Raw genomic sequence first — 14,759 nt, forward strand, 5'->3', positions numbered from 1 at the left:
TTATGAGAAGAATAAGCAGTCATACTTCACTGTGCTTAACTGGTAGAGAAATTCGGTTTAAAATGTTGCATCATGAAACCACAGTCATAAAATAATACGCCCTCCTAGAGAATTTGAGTGAATATATTCACTGCGCTATAGCTACCATTTCAAAAAACAAAGGCTTAATTGAATTCAAAGGAGATTTACTCTTGGCCTCCCGCAGTTTAGATGAACCTCAGTGGTGCTACGGTAACCCAAACCTGAGCAGTCCCCCGGACCAGATGCCCATGTGGCCAGATCTCACCCGCCCCTCTTGGCCTGGAAAAGGTAAAATCTTCAAAGGCGTTGGTTCGACTCCTTCATTATGGCTCCAGAAGGAGTCTCAGATAGAGCTAATCATCAAATGAACCTCTATTATATGACCTCCTGAAGTGCACCCCCATTGGTTAAGCTCAAGGTATGCCTCACCGTCTAGAATATCAGCAACTTTCAAACATTTTTGTTATAAACTATTTGCGACAGCATGCTCATACTGAACAAAAGCTCACATGCTGTCAAGTATGGAGGTAGATGAACGACTAAAAAGAGGTGGTGCATATATCCGATTTTAACACAGTGGCATCCTGCCCATTTCCTCTGTCTACTTACTGCACAAAGACCTGCCTCTCAGTTTATTATTTAAATCCTGTGAGGATTTGTTATTGCAATTTTATTGTGTTAGATATGAAGGATGGGCGACAGTAGCTGGCCATGTGTGCATGGCAGTGTCTGTCACTGTTACTGTGTAAATCTGCTTGACTTATTTCCACTCTGATCAAATATTCCGTCTGTGGTGAATCGGATGCAAATTATGGATTTTTCATTTTTAGTGCTAATGTCATTGCACATAACTTCAGATAGTGACACTTAATCATTTTGCATTGTTTAAATTCACAGTGTAGAGATCTTTTTTATAAAATTATTCAAAGTATTTTTCTTTTTAACTATGCTTAATATTTTGTAAACGTGCAATATATGCTAAATGATTATGTTCTTTGAATGGTATCCTGGTGATGTTATTAGTGGTAGACAAGACTTCTAAACTAAATGTGTAACAGACGTTTAATTCAATGCCAATGACTCTTTCTAGGTTTTCAGTCACCAAACAGGATGCAATTCATATGCCAGGTAAAACCACACACAGATGAGTCTTGTCACTTCCTCTCATTCAAGTAGGAATCTGTCTAACCCTCTGCGGTCCCAGTTTGGACAAATTAAAGCTGATTAGCGAGATGTCGGTTTTGTGTTTTTGCCCTTAAGCTAAAGAGTCGCTATGACAGTGATACCCCATCCCTTATCAACAGTGTTTCTTTCTGTTGTTCAAACCACCTCCTCTGGTCAGCGTGGGCACGGCGGGAAAGGCTGAGACTAACAGAGCCGTCCTTTGAATCGGTCCTGTCTCGCCAGCGGCGGTGTACATAAATTGCGTTTTGGAGCACAGGTGCCCACACTGAGTGTGTATCGATGGCCTGTTACCCAGGGTGCTCAAATTGAAGTGGGAGGGTTGTGATTAGAGAACGGCTCTTTTGTTGCTCCTTAAAAAGACAACAAGGGGGAGGTAACACAGCGCCAGGCCTTGGCCTAAGGCTCAGAACAGCATGGCGGCATAGACTAGTAGGAGATTATGAAGACGGAGAGGCGTGACTGCGGAGGGGCGGGATTAAATCAAGACGGTCTCCTGTGAGCTAACAGCCCATGGCGAAATCTCGCGGCTAACATGCTCAACTTCATGCACTCTGTAATTACCCACACTGTCTGTGTTATGGGCTCGGTTTGTTCCCAATGAAAAGTTGAAAGCGTTTCCTGGCACTGCGCTTTGTTGCACTGATTCGAAACACAAAGAGTTGGAGGAGAAGCGCACATGTGGCGCAGGTAGTTCTCAGCTGTGCTGTACTAATCACTCTACATTTGACCCCGGGCTAAATCAGCAAGCTGATCCATTCATCAAAGTTCCAACCGAGATGGGAGCAGCCCAGCACTACGGGACGTCCCAACATGTGACAGCTGAGGCTTCCTAACAGTGTTCCTCAAAGAAAGCCCTTCCTCCTGAACATACAGTCCACCAGATTCACACACCTACACACACACTGGGCCATTCTTTTGGGGGCAGCCTCGATTGTTATGCTCAAACCTTGTTGTCCCAAAAGTGGCGGGGGTCAGGATTTACACGAACGCACCCAACTGGATCATGCTGTCCGCCTACTCGGGTTAAAGTACATGCTCTCCCATTGGCTGAGAGTCTGATAGGCACCCCCACTCCATCTAGTTCCCATTGCTGGTCTCCAGAAAGTGACTTAACCCAATGTTGAGTCCTTCACCAACACAAGTAACCCCAGACCCCCTGCGTAGGGTACAAGATGCATACAAACACCCTCAGGGCTCCTCATTTGGATGGTTCTCAGGGGGCTTCTTGCTCCAGTGGCTCATACCCACCCACGGAGGGTCAGAAAAGGGCTTCACGCTTCTACCCAGGCTATACGCTGTCCTACCACCTCCACAGCATCATCTGCTGCTGCCATTAGCCTAATGACTACAGAAGAGCTGCAGAGTAGACTGTGACTAATTCTGCTCCACCATTCAGCTGTGGGTGCAAATGGCCATTTTTACATCCATATGGGTCGACATCTGTTGATTTTCTGAATATATATGTTAAACAAAGGGGAAAAGCCTCAATGGAACCATAACAAGTTAAAAGAACAAGTGATACCATTACACTACTAAATCAACACAAGTATTTCAATAATAATTCTAGACTCTGCAAGACTTTAAGAAGTTCAGGAAGGCTTTGGGTTGCTCAATACCAAACATTTTCAGATTCCTGGTCCAGTTTCTCAGTTTAATTCCTGAGAAATGCAAATAAAGGAGAAATCTATACATTTGACTTCTTAATTGTTGGTCAAGCTCATAAAGAGCAATCTAAAATGAGGTTAAAATTCAAAACCTAAACTTCTCAAAGCACAATGTCCCATTCAAGCTCACATTTACTCTCTTTAGCAGAAGAGAATTATCATATTAAACGGTTTGAAAGACGTCAACATTCTTAAAGCAAGTCCTTCATTGAAATGGTGACTGTGAAATGGAAGGATGCATTCATCTGGTTTGTAACGCCTTTTGAAGTCGCTTTTCAGGTCATTAGCCCATTTCCCATTCACCAAGAGCCCGCATGATACCCATTTTGGCACAACAAAGGCTGTTAATGAGTTAACGCCTCTGGTCCATTCTCTGTTTTCATACAGGCTGCTCCGAGGGGCCCGTAGGCTGGGCCTCCATTGGCTGTCTGTCTTTTTATTGGCTATCATAACAACTCCCAGCTGTGGGAGGGGACGCTCGGGGTTTGAAGTTAACACAGACTGTGAGAGGTCATGCCAAAGTTGAGAGGTCAATGCATTGTTGTGCTGCCAGTGAGAAGTGTATTTAAGAGCCCATAAACAGTATTCAGCTCATTTGGCTAAGTAGCCGTCCCCACTAGTCTTTTGTGCCAGAGCATTCAGGTAGCCAATTACACCCAGAGCTCCTCAATAGAGTTAATTTTTAGTCTGCTTTGTGGCTAAGAGTCGCTTGATAGGCAAAATGGGCCAGTAATTGATGATCATTAAAGGTTGTAAAGCTGTTTGGGGTTTGGAGAAAGTGATCTGTGAATGAAGAAAGACATAACCGCTCTTCTCAGGAGGCCATTGTCAAAGCACAAATAAATGAAACCAATGCCGGCCTGACCTTCAGTTCGTGAAGGCTGGAAGACATTGGCATAATGAGCTGGAAAAGACACAAACGCTGCAGAGTATGAAATCCACACTTCAGGAAAACATTATTTAAGTATTTTATTAATACTAATAGCTGATTGCTTTGTTCACAGTGATGACTCATCCATATGCATGAATCGTATTCAAACTCAAATGAAAAGCCAAGTCTGAGAAATCACCATAACTTAAAAGAAATTCCCAACACAAAAGTGGCAGTGCTATGGTTCAGTGATATCAGAGGGTAAGATACCTTTGTATTTTGATAAACAGCACAGTATATTTTGATTTTAAAGGATACTAATATGTACTTGAGTACTTGGCGAGCTGTCTTGGTGCCTACCTTACTGAAAAAATACAGCTAAAACCAGTCTAATCTGGTTGGCTGGTCTTAGATGGTTTAAGATGGAAGTGACTGGTTTTAGCTGGTCTTCCAGCCTGACCAGCTAAGGACGTGGCCAAAACCCCTCTAAAACCAGCCTGCTGACCCGCTAAGACCATGCTGGATGATCAGTTAAAACCAGCCAACCAGCTTAGGCTGGTTTTAGTTTTTTATTTTTTTTTTTTCAAGAGTGAACATAGGCATACAGAGATTGACTTTAGCATGTTGCTAAACTAATGAGACTATACTGTGATAAACATCAGAATACACAGCACACACAAGTACTGGGTAAAACAGTCAGTTTCAATTAAACAAAGCTATTAATATAGTGAAACGTGAGTTTATCCGTTCTCACAGAGTTTTCTTTTCTGTGTTGACATTTCCTATTTAATTAGGAAAGCTGTGCACGGCATATCAAATGGCTTGTCCCTTTTTTTAAAAAAAAATAGCATTTAGCCTTTAATCCTGAACTACGATTTGCTGCTTGTTAGTTTGAGTTGGTGACAGGCAGTGATGGGAATAATGGTGTTATAAATAAAGGGCGTTACTAACGGTGTTATTTTTTTCAGTAACAAGTAATGTTTTTCCCGTTACAACACCGTTACTGACAAAAAATGAGTCGTTACTATAATCTATTATACTATTATTCTAATTTTATTTTTCTGTTCATCAGCGTACCTGTATTTGACGAGCCGTAAACTCTAGTGTGAAGGCACACCAGACGCTTTTTTTCTAGAGAGTCTTATACCATGCAGAATTGATGTGCACCATATTCTTTAATGTATTTTCCTGTCAAAATAACTGAGTTCCTTCGGAATTTTAAGCTTTTAAGAACTGCAGGTTTCTCCGGTAGTAGGCGGAACTAATGCACAAATGGCAATTTAATTGGCTGGCGCTCACCTATTATCGTCCTTGTTTTGATTTCAGCAAATCAGTTTGAGCGAATGCAGATAAATCCAGCAGCTCGTTAATCCTTCGTGTGTTTTATATTGTTTATTAGTAGTAGAATTCATAGTAATTTTGTTAGCAGTATTATTTTTCGTCCCCCCCTTTTTTTTACAGAAACACTAAATTACAAACAATATCTTTAGCACCACCATCAGTCTTAAGTTTAGTCAACATAGACATTCACACATGGTTATTTTAATTACTGAAGTTCTAATTACTAAAGTTTAATGCTAAATTATCATAATAGCATATTATAATGCGTGACTGACTGATGCTAAATGTAGTTTTAGATATTTAAAAATCTGTGCCATTAAGCTATACATATATACAGGATATCAGATATAATAATGATGTATATAATATAATGATGTAACTCAGTTACTAACTCAGTTATTATTTGTGAGAAGTAACTAGTAATTCTAACTAATTACTTTTTTTAAAGTAACATGCCCAACACTGGTGATAGGCCATATTGGAAGATGAGACATTCTTACTTCAGGGAAAATTTTATTGGACAAAAAAATGTAAACTTAAGAGTGCTTTTTTGACCCACTTAAGTAGGACTTAAGTACATCTTTAGTTGTAATTTTATTATGGCTTCTATTGTCTTTGAAACATGGTTACAGTGCATTCCATTCTTTTCCATCTTTCCTTATTCCTTTCTTCCATTGTGTATTTCTTTCCAGGAGAACATGATCTCTCTCTACGGCAGCCTGTGAGGCATATTGTTCTTGCTTATCATCGAATTCACTCCCACATCTGCACCAGCCGGAAAACAAACATTTGCCGAGCGAAACAAGTCATTTAGCATGGGTGTAATTGATACAACAGGGTTGCAACTACATAACTACACTCCAATCAGCACGAATCAAATGTGTTCGAGTATGTTTTTTGGCCCTCGATCTTTCTATTCTCATTTCAGGCATTTTTCTGCATCTCTCTCTGGTTCCTGTGGGCCCTGCACCAGGTGGGCTTGAAAAACTAGCTGTGGTACAAAAGGCCTAACCTCTGCCCTGACACCCAAAACGACATATTAATCACAATGAAACAGCTACGTTTTTATCAGCTATTTTATGAGCTGACAGAAGCAGTATCTATTTCCACACTCTTGTTACGCGTCTCTCACCTCTTTGAAAAAAATCAATAAAATGAACCTAGAGAAGATATCACTTCATCTAAACACATTAATCAAAAACGGTGTTATCAGCGTACGTGAAGCTGTACTATGTAGATCTGATGAATGTCTTTGATAAAGAAAAGAGGAATAAATCACCAATCAGCTTTGACGGATCACCTTTTTTTATTCGAAAGAAACATTCTGTATAAGATTACTTTTTGACTTTAGGAATACATAAATTACATCTTAATGACCATTTAAAAATCTTTTTTTGCGTTATTTAAAGACCACATGTACCTTTTTTGTCAGATTTTCTTTTTTTTTTTTTTTTTTTTTTTGTACACATGTAGCACATGTAGTCCGAAATTTTCGCACGTTAAAAAATAAATATGACCTCACGTTGTTTCAGTCGAGTTCACGCACTGCTTCCGAAATAAACTGTGACTGTGTCTGTCATAAAAAAAAAAAAAAATGGATCAGGTTAGATTTTCTGCGTTTTTGCATCTGTAGCAAACATTTTGATAGGAAAGGATGACGAATATGAAAAACAAACAAACAAACAAACAAACAAACAAACATTTTGTCAGTCATGTTATACTCACTAAATTAAAGAAGTCCACTTCCAGAACAACAATTTACAAATAATTTACTCAACCCCTCGTCATCAGTCATGAAGAAATTATGTTTTTTTGAGGAAAATATTTCAGGATTTTTCTCCATATAATGGACTTGATTGGTGCCCTGATTTTGAACTTCCAAAATGCAGTTTAAATGCAGCTTCAAAGGCTCTAAACGATCCCAGACAAGGAAGAAGGGTCTTATCTAGCGTAACGATCTGTCATTTTTCTTTCGGAAAATAAAAATGTGTACACTTTTTAAGCAAAAAAAGCTTGTGTAGCACAGGCTCTGGAATGAGCGTTCACAACGCTACGTACTGTTGAATTATGTCAAAAGGTCACACCGAACGTAGGCAGAACCACAGACCCAGTGTTTACAAAGCGAACACGCAAAGACTAAGAAAGTGCAAGTAAGTCAAACGCTGTTTACAAACAAAAAGGTACAACGATGTCGAACGATTCTGAAGTTGTAGGAGAAAATAAGACAGACGATGAACTTAGACGATGAACATAGACGTGATTCGTAGTGTCGTGGATGCGCATCCCAGAGCCTGTGCTGCACAAGCTTTTGTGCTTAAAAAGTATACAAATTTTTATTTTCAGAAAAAAAAAAAATGACAGATCGTTTCGCTAGATAAGACTCTTCTTCCTCTGCTGGGATTATTTAGAGCCTTTGAAGCTGCATTTAAACTACATTTTGGAAGCTCAAAATCGGGGCACCAGTGAAGTCCATTATATGGAGAAAAACGCTGAAATGTTTTCCTCAATAAACATAATTTCTTTATGAATGAAGACAGAAAGACATGAACATCTTGGATGACAAAGGGGTGAGTACATTATCTGTAAATTGTTGTTCTGGAAGTGGACTTCTCCTTAGAGTAGAACTGAAAAGAGACAGTGGACGTAACATGAATGGCTCAATAAGGTGTAATATTTCAAATAACATATTGTTTCGTTTTAAAATATAAAGACATTGTAACCATAAAGTATTTTTCAAGTGTAATATTTCTGTAAAGGCTAGGGACAAAAAATGACTTTTCCATAGAATGAATTATTACTTTATTTTACAATAATATATCTTAAAATTGGGCATTAGTAATTTACATCTTGTGCCATCCGTCACATACGCACTCGCGCTCAGAGGATCTGTGGTTCTCTGCTCATTTTGAGTCAGAATTCACTGAACTGCAGTGTTGGGGAAAGTTACACTTAGAAGTAATGGATTTCAATATTGTGTTACTCCATAAAAAGTAACTAATTGTGTTACTTAGTTACTTTATGGAAAGTAAAAGATTGCATTATTTCTGGCGTTACTTTTTTGTCACCTAAGCTGGACTTGCTTATTAATTTTCAATAACAAAAAGTTATGTTTTTGGCAACTGTAAAGACCCTGTGTCAGTGAATAAATGGGAAAACAAAGTAACTTGTTACTGATTTAAAAAAAAAAGTAACTCAGATGTTCTCTTGTAAAGTTAAAAGTAAAGTGTTACTTTACTAGTCACTTGAAAAAAGTAATCTGATTACAACTTGTGTTCCTTGTAATGCATTACCAACACTAGTGAACTGTTAACTGAAGACTCACGAATCGTTTGAATCAGTGAGTTGTTGACTCAAGAACAGCTGCAATCCGTTCAGTCTAATTTGAGAATGAATCGCTCAGTGCGAAACAATCTAACAGGTTCACTAAAATAATAAAATAATCAGCTTGTTCATGAATTGGAAATGCTATCGTGATTTTTCCAGTTCACAATTTTTAAGAAATGTAGAAGAGTAAAAAGTGTTAGAGTGATTGGTACAGTAAAACTTTATTTTAAGAACCAGTTCTCACTATTAACTATTTGCTTATTAGCTGTTTATTAGTATTTATAAAGCACATATTAATGCTTTATTCTGCATGATTTTAGATATTTTAGATCCCTTAATCCACTCCATACCTAAACTTAACTATTTTTTTAACTATAAGCAGCAAATAAGGAGTTTGTTGAGGAAAAAAACAAAAAAACAAAAACAACTCTTAATAGTGAATATATGTTCCCTATTCTAAAGTGTTACCAAGTTATTATTTAATTGGGCCAAGGTACTAAGTATGAGCGTTAGTACTAGTGCATGATTGCTTTTGTTTGAGCGTTTCTGCAAACCACATGTAGAGGAAGAAATTGGATTTTAATTACACTTTGTGTACTTTTCTCCATGTTCTTGTACAAAAGTACACCTGCAAATCTAGGGCAACACTCCCACATACAATTTACACTTTCTGTCTGATTTATCCGATATGCAGGTGACTATGAAGCGTGCTGGTATTGTGTTACTCTTGTGAGTCAATGCTGTAAAGCTGCACTACAAAGAGCAGCTTGATCATTAATCATGTCCACGCTGCTAATATCTATATTATAAAGGAATAACCGTGTTGACTCACCTGCTTTGGCCTGAGATACAGCTTCAAAGTCAGGTCATTACAACTTATCAGTATCTGTGTGGAGATGCAAGAAAATGTTGTTGTGGTAGTTAGGAACACCACCCAAACAAGGCTCGGCTCAGATATACAGGAGTTGAGATATGTTTGTTAGTCTCAAGTGGTTTTGGTTCGCTTGACAGATGGAGGATTAAGTGCTTATTGAGGGAATGACTCAGGTAGAATATGACTCGCTGAATTGATAAACTCTTGCTTTTATGCTTTTGTGTGGGTTTGAGGGTATTTTACTATGTTTGTTCGCTACTAACGACAATAACAGTTTTGTGGTTACTGTGGAGACCTTTCTGTTTGATGAAAGTTGTGAATCATGACATTTTATTTTCGAATAAGTTTGTGCATGTGTATAGCTGAAATATTCTGGAAATTCTATAACTAATCAATAAAACTAATTTATTTAATGTTCAGTCACTGCATTGTTTCTATAGACAAGTAAGCTTTTCACAAGTTTTTTTTTTTTTTTTTTTTTTTTTTTTCCCAGACTGCTCATTTTAATAGATGAACAAATAAATAATTTTATATGGAAAAAAATATATAATAAGTTATACAATTTGAAAAAGTTGTGAGTTTTGTATTGTATTATAATAAAAAAAGTACTAAGCTTAAAAAAGTACTGAAAATTGTGGAAGTTATGAATAAAATAGAACCAGAACTAAATTTAATTTAATTTAATTTAATTTAATTTAATTTAATTTAATTTAATGTGGGGTAAAATGTGACCTAGAGTCAAAGTTTTTTTTTTTTTTTTTTTTTTTTTTTTTTTTTTTTGTGAAATTCTTGCTTATCTCAGTGCAATAAATTTAATTTAATTTAATTTTTATTTATTTTATTTTATTTTATTTTATTTTATTTTATTTTATTTTATTTTATTTTATTTTATTTTATTTTATTTTATTTTATGTGGTAAAATGTGACCTATACATGTTATTTGTGATATTTGTTTTCTTATCTTAGTGCAACAAATCACAAGTAGCTTGGTCAAACACCATTATTTTATTTTATTTTATTTTATTTTATTTTATTTTATTTTATTTTATTTTATTGTATTTTATTTTATTTTATTTTATTTTATTTTATTTTATTTTTTATTTTGTGTGGCAAAATGTGAACTAGACAGGTTTTTGTGATATTTACCCTTATCTTGGAGCAACAAATCAAAAGTAACCTGATCAAACACCAAAACTTTTAATTTAATTTTATTTTATTGAACTGAATTGAATTGAATTGAATTTTATGTGGTAAAATGTGACCTAGACATGTTTTTTAATTTAATTTAATTTAATTTAATTTTTTATTTAATTAAATTACATTTAATTTAATTTTTTATATTTAATTTAATTAATTAATTAATTAATTAATTAATTGTTTTGTTTTGTTTTGTTTTATCTGGGGTACAGTGTAACCTAGACATGTTTTTTGTGAGGTTCACCCTTATCTCAGAGCTTGAGGACACATCACACACACAGCAGCGCCGCATATACGGTATTAAAAGACTTGTAGTTCTCCAACGAAACATCTGATGACACACTGGGCGTTTCTCTAATGGCTGTGTCAAGGTTGTCCCCATGACCTGAAGGGGGCTGGTGTGCTTCAAATCCACTGTAATTATCCAAACAAAGGCCAGGCCTAATTGTCCTGTAAAACAATCCAGCTGCCATTGAGCAGCAGCAGATCTTTTCTCTGGGCAGGGGTGATCCATCTTTGCGGTGTCGCTGGGACAGAAGGAGGGCTCTGACAGCTTAAGCCCTGATATATAGTCATGTATTGTGTTGTGCTTTGCAGACGGGGACACAAAAGAAAAGTTAACCTGGATGACTCCATTGTCGCTGTGCTCTCGGCTCCATGGAGGATTTGGTGATAAAAACGCACTCTTAGTGACGCACAACGCACCAGACATGAAATTGGACGCCAACACTGAATCCGTTATTGATGTCTGTCTGATGACACAAAGAAAGCGTGTAACTTTAGAGAAAAACGATGGGGGGTTGGTGCACCAGAAGAGAACTTGAAGAGACCTTTCTCTTGAATATCTTTCACAGAAGAAAACAGCCATTGATTTTGTCAAAACTTCAAAAGTTTGGTCAAAATTAACGACTTAATAAATGCCCCTGTTATTATCATGCTTACATGTATTTTATTAAAGTCAGCTGTCTGTTAGTTAACCTGAACCTGTTGCGAAATATGAAGGGAAATTCACAATCACATGGATTCCTGACTAGATGTCCTCTCTCAAAAATTTGCTGAACAACTGTAAAGATATTACTGTTGATCTCACATATTGTAATGCAGTGTTGGGCGTAACGCATTACAAGCAATGTGAGTTAATCAGATTACTTTTTTTCAAGTAAAGTAGCACATTACTTTTTAATTTACAAGAAAATATCTGAGTTCCTTTTTTTTTTTTTGCCATTTATTAATTGAAACCTCTCCTGTCCCATGTTGAAAGAAATCGGGAGTAAGATGTTTCTTTAGCTCTAGAATAAATGTAAACATGCATTAATTCATCTCACTGACAAAAAACAGATTCAGTATTCCTTTAAATGAATAAAAACAGTGAAATGCCACAACAAATATGACACAAACCTGCAATAATATGCAATATATTAAATAATATCAAAATATCCTTTACAAATACAATTATCCTTTATGTATTTAATGCCATTTTATTAACCAGTGTCTTGGCTGCTGACCTGATGATGATCCAATTCATCCAAACTAATACGCAAAAATAACTAGGTGTGAACTAACATTTGTTGTTCTTTTTTTAAATTGCTAAACAGTGTTGAACTTCTACTGTACAGATGCAAATGTACTTTCCCTTAGGCTTTTGGTGTGTTCGTTTGCCAAAAATATAACTTTTTATATTAAAAACAAACAAGTCCTTCCCAGATTTAAAAAGTAATGCAAAAGTAACATAACACAATACTTTCCATAAAAAAGTAACTAAGTAACGTAATTTGTTGCTTTTTTAGTGAGAAACACAATATTGTAATGCATTACTTTTAAAAGTAACTTGCCCCAACACTGTTGAAATGTAATCTTAAAGGAGAAGTCCACTTCCAGAACAACAATTTACAAATAATTTACTCACCCCCTTGTCATCCAAGATGTTCATGTCTTTCTGTCTTCAGTCATAAAGAAATTATGGTTTTTGAGGAAAACATTGCAGTATTTTTCTCCATATAATGAACTTCATTGGTGCCCGAATTTGAACTTCCAAAATGTAGTTTAAATGCAGCTTCAAAAAACTCTAAATGATCCCAGCTGAGGAAGAAGGGTCTTATCTAGCGAAACGATCTGTCATTTTGTTCAGAAAATAAAAACTTGTATACTTTTTAAGCACAAAAGCTTGTGTAGCACAGGCTCTGGGATGCGCGTTCACGACGCTACCCACTATTGAATCATGTCGAAAGGTCACGCGGAACTACAGACCCAGTGTTTACAAAACTAACGTGCAAAGACTAAGGAAGTGCAAGTAGGTCAAACTCTGTTTACAAACAAAAAGGTACAACAATGTTGGACGAATCTGAAGAAAACAAGATGGAGTTTTTCGCCATACTCTACCTTTTTGAGCCGGAGTACACAGACGATGAACTTAGACGTGATTCCGAGTGTCGTGAACATCCCAGAGCCTGTGCTACACGAGCTTTTGTGCTTAAAAAGTATACAGATTTTTATTTTTCCTGAAAAAAAAAAAAGACCAATCGTTTCGCTAGATAAGAGCCTTCTTCCTTCGGATCATTTAGAGCCTTTGAAGCTGCATTTGAACTACATTTTGGATGTTCAAAATCGGGACACCAATGAAGTCCATTATATGGAGAAAAATCCTGAAATGTTTTCCTCAAAAACCATAATTTCTTTATGACTAAAGACAGACAGACATGAACATCTTGGATGACAAGGGGGTGAGTACATTATATGTGAATTGTTGTTCTGGAAGTGGACTTCTCCTTTAATCTCAGAAATTATGTCTTTTTCCCCCATTCGAGTCAATAAAAGCTGAATTTCCATGATTAGAGAAAAGCTCTGTGGGACATTACAGAGATGTAATATTTAAATACATATATTTTGTTTCTGTCTTTATTTTTATATCAATATGTTATAAAAGTAATCTAAAAGTAATCCAAAAAAGTAGTAAGAATACATTACCTAAAATGAGTAACCTAGATTACATTACTATTTACAGTTTTCATCTAAAATTTATAGCTGTGTGTGTGCAGATGAACTCAGTCCGCCACACTACATAATTTCCCATCTTTGTGCTTTAATGCCACATTTTAGATGTTAAATGTAATGAACGACTGATTGAATTGCTGGTTACACTTTATTTTAAGGTGTCCTTGTTACAGTGTAATGATACCTTTAAGTATTGGGTAATATTAATTAACTACTTGCTATATGGTTAGCATTAGGATAAAGGTTGGGTTTAGGGTTACTTGCATGCAGTTATGCATAATTTATTGTTATTACTATAGCAAGCATATGCAACACCTGTAACATGGACACTGTAAAATAAACTGTTACCAACTGATTGAGAAATTGAGAAACCAGCATCTAAGAGTCACTGCTTGAATTTAAAAGCTTTTATCAAATTTGCATGTCTGAAATATTTGCTTTAGCTAGAAAATGTATTGGCACACACCTGTCTGTGTCTGCGTCTGTGTGTGTCTTCTCTTTTCTTTTCAAAGATTACCCAAGAGCCTCCTTGTCTGTGTGGTTTGCCAGAGGTGGCAGAGATGCAGGCTTTAACTCTTGACCTAAACAAATGGCCTGAGGCAGGCATGAGCAATGGTTATTGATGGAGAGTGAGAGATGCTTGACCTCCCAGCATTCCTGCTCTTTTAATTGACAGAGAGAACCAGAGAGGCTGTAAATTTAACACAGATGAGGTACTAAATCCTTCTGAATAAAAGTTCAAATATGTCGAATAACTTGGATGCCCCCAAAATTAAATATGTTAAATTAATTGAATTTAAATGAAATGAATGAGATTTAAATATATAGCGCTATGGCACATTTTTTTTTAAATATGTGAATGTACACTTAGCATCAGTCAGCCAAGCATTATAATGTGACACCATGATAATTTAGCATTAAACTTTATTAAAATTAGAACTTTAGAATAACCACGAATACATATTTGTAATACTGACTGAACTTAGGACTGGTGGTGGTGCTTAAGATTGTAATTTAGTGTTTCTATAAAAAAGGGGGAAAAACTAAATATAAGACTGAAAAGATAACAAAACTACTACAAATTCTACTACTAATAACAATATAAAACGCACTAAGGATTAATGAGCTGCTGAGTTCATGAATATTAATCACATTGTCTGTGTTTGCTCAAACTGATTTGCTGGAATCAAAACAGGGGTGATAACAGATGAGCGCCAGCCAATGAGATTTCCGTTTGTGCATTAGTTCCGCCTACTACCGGAGAAACCGGCAGTTCTTAAAAGCTGAAGAA

Source organism: Labeo rohita, chromosome 25, assembly GCF_022985175.1.
Source record: "Labeo rohita strain BAU-BD-2019 chromosome 25, IGBB_LRoh.1.0, whole genome shotgun sequence".
In the NCBI taxonomy this organism is placed as follows: Eukaryota; Metazoa; Chordata; class Actinopteri; order Cypriniformes; family Cyprinidae; genus Labeo; species Labeo rohita.